This window comes from Echinops telfairi, unplaced genomic scaffold (genome assembly GCF_000313985.2).
Source record: "Echinops telfairi isolate 266 unplaced genomic scaffold, ASM31398v2 ScPeMD7_2573;HRSCAF=3158, whole genome shotgun sequence".
Taxonomy (NCBI): Eukaryota; Metazoa; Chordata; class Mammalia; order Afrosoricida; family Tenrecidae; genus Echinops; species Echinops telfairi.
The window spans coordinates 2,751,724-2,755,294 of record NW_022106471.1 but is presented as its reverse complement, the minus strand read 5'-3'; positions in this window follow the sequence as shown (position 1 = coordinate 2,755,294).

The following is a 3,571-nucleotide window of genomic DNA, read 5'->3' as shown; positions in this document are numbered from 1 at the left end:
GGTTGCAGGATAGAAGCTCAAGACATAACATTCAATTGTAATTCTTTACCAATGTGCAAACCCAAAATGAAAGAAAATGATTCCATTTAAGACAGCATCAAAAACAATATAAATGTGGGAGTACATTTAACAAAACAAGTACAGTACAAAACAAATACTCTGAAAATAAGAAATCAAAGAATATGTAAAGGGCAAGATTTAATATGTTTAAAAAATGTACCTCGTTTTCCTTTCATTACTTGCACTTTTAGGGTCACCGTACATGTAAAGAACTGCGGCTGCTGTTGGTGCCATCGAGGCTGTTCTGACTAACAGCCACCCTACGTACAAGCAAATGAAGCACGGCCCGGTCCGAGGCCAACCTCACCATGGTCCCTCTGTTTGAGCCCATTGCTGCAGTCGGTGTGTCAATCCATCTCCTTGAAGGTCAGTCTCTTTTTTTGCTGACCCTCTATTTTTCCAAGCATGAGGTCTGTGTTAGTCTGGGTAAACTAGAGAAACAAATTCATGGACACACATATGCGTATAAGAGAAAGTTTTATATAAAGGGTAATTGGACATTAAGAAAGCAGCCCAAACCAGTCCAGTCCAAGCTCATAAGTCCGATATTAGTCCATATGTCCGATACCAATATATAAATTCCTCTTCAGACTCACAAAGCACATGCAATGACACTGAGTGCAGGATGATCACAAGCCAGTGGACAGAAAGTCTTTGGATCCAGTGGCATTGTAGGCATCTCAGCACTGGCAGGGGTCTCCATGAGGGGGTCTCCAGTTTCCAGGGCTGCATCAGGGTAGGTTCATGTGGTTTCTTCTCAGGGATGTCTCTCAGGAAGTAAGCAGAGAGAGAGAGTCTCTCTGGGAAATTCAGGATTTCCCAGAATTCTCAGGAGAAGGCCATGCCCACACAGCGGCCTCATTGGCTATTACCTGATTGACAGACTGGACTCCACCCCTTCACTCTTAATCCTCTCCAGTCCCAAATTGACACCAGATTATGTAACTACCACAAGGTCTTTCTCTAGGAGCTGGTTCTTCTTGCTATATTTTATTATATAATTATATCTATAATATAATTACAGATACTATGTTATTTATATAATTATATATTATATGTAATATAACATGACTGCCAGAAAAGTTTATATAGTTATATATATATATATTACTATGTACATATAATAAGAGAGTGAAAGATAGTAATTAAGTATATACAAGGGGTACCCAAAAAATCCAGAACTGCTCTGGGCAGAGGAGAGCTTTCATAGCATGCATTTTTCACATTAGGTGAGCGTCCAACAACTCACTCTGAGTTCGTGCACCCAGGGGTGTTGCCCGGGAAGGTTCCCTCTGGTCACAATGAATTTCTTCATGAAAGAAGTTTGGCTTGAACCTCTCTTTGTGTGTGTGACGGCCAGTTTAACAGAACAGCATGAAGCTGTGACATTTTGTTTCCTGCTCGGGAAAAATGCCGCGGAACCTGCTGTGATGTCCTGCTTACCAGGACGGCACCGTGGGAAAAACTTGAGTGTACAAGTGGCTTTCTCATTTCAAAAAAGGTGACATGTTGGCTGATGACGAGCCTCTTCCTGGAGGTCCGTCAACTTCCTGAAGGGATGAAAATGCTGACTTGCAGTGCATTGCAGGTTCCTTCCACCAGGTCAGACTGTTCATCAAGCTTTCTATTTAGAGGCTCTGAAAAGAGTCCATAAGAGTGTGCAACCAAGCAAAAGGCCTGATTGGTGGCAGGTGGGAGACTGGTTTTGCTACACGACAATGCACCTGCTCATGCAGCCATCTCAGTGCACCCGTTTTAGCAAAACCCAGCATGCCTCTCTTGCCCCACACACCTGCCCTCGCTCTGTGTGAATTCTTTTGTCCGTGGAATGACAAGGACGTGAACGGACAGCGACGTGGCAACAAAGAAGAGGTGAAGAAAAAAACAAGGGAAGGTGCTGTCAGCCATCCAAAACGATGAGTTGGAAAAATGTTTCCAAGAACAGAACTGCAGATTTGACAAATGTGTTAAGTGTAATAGAGAGTACTTTGAAGGTGATATGATTGTTCTGTGTGAAAAAAAAAATTAACAACATAGTTTTGAAAAAAAAAAACATTTTGGGGGGGTTACCCCTTGTATATTAGATATTTTTCAACATGACATCAATTCTTCTCCAGACTTCCCTCATTCGTTGTCCTGTGTTGCCGATGCATAGGAAGGGGGCTGTTGAAAAAAATAAGGTGTGAGTCAGGCATGCTGTAGTCATCAGTGATATCTTTGCCTTTTCGCAGTTTTAAAAGGCCTTTTGCTGTCGGTCTGCCCAATGCGAGGCATCATGTGACTTCCTGACTGCTGTTTCCTTCGCCACTGACTATGAATCCATAAGAGGAGGTCCTTGGCAGTTCCAGCTCTGTCTCTGTTTCTCGTGAAGTCACTTATGGATCTAGTCGTGAGGGTGTTTTGTTTTCTTTGGGGTTGAGCTGTAATCCATCTTGAAGGTGGTAGTGTTTGGTTTTCATCAGTACCGACTACCTCTTCCCTTTCAGCAAGCAAGATTGCCGGTCACAGGCGGTTCATGAGTCTTCCTTCCATCCTCACGCCCTCTTCTTTCACACTGTCCACTTTCTCAGACGGTTTGCTCAGCATACAGATTGAATGAATGTGCCAAAAGTGTACCACCCTGACCCACACCGTCCTGATTTTAAACCTGCAGTATCCCCTGGCTCTGTTCACCGGACTGCCTGGTGGTCTCTATCCTCATTAGTAAAAAGACAAGGAACTGAGTTTTTCAAATGAGCAAATCAGTTGAGACTTTCCCCGAGACGGTGTGAAGGATACACGAGAAGCTGCTCAGTAGGGTTAGTCTCGCAGACGGAAAAGCCGGCCATGCAGCACTCTGGCTTCACCTCCATTAGGGTGGCTGGACTCCAAAAGTCAGGGAGTAGTAAGTGTTACTGTAGATTCAGAGAAAGCAAACTGTATGCTGATGATGGGAACATAAAATAGGGCAGTTACTCTGGAATGCAGTCTGGCAGTTCTTCAAAAAGTTAAAGATAAAATGCTATCGTTTATTCAATCCATTCCCCTGTTAGGGATCAATTCAAGAGAAATGAAAACAGATTTCCACAACAAAAGAAAATGTATACATATGTCATTATTCACAATAGTAAAAAAGTTAAAACAATGCAAATCTTCACCAAATGATGAACTAGATAAATAAAATGCAGTACATATGTCTGTACCAGACAGTATCAAAAGGAATGCCGTACTGATACATGTTAGAACACACATGAGCCTCAAAGACATGCTCTAAACTCACGTCTGTCTAGTCAGTGCTGACTCATAGGGACCCTATAGGTCAAGGTAGAACTGGACCTGTGGATTTCTGAGACAGTATCTCTTTATGGGAGCAAAAAGTCCTGTCTTTCTCCAGCAGAGCAGCTGGTGGTTTTGAACTGCTGACCTTGCAGATTGCAGCCAAATGCATAGCTACTACACCACCTGGACTCTTCAAAAGCATTATGTTAAGTTAAAGAAACCAGATACAAAGAGCTTCATATTTTATATCCCA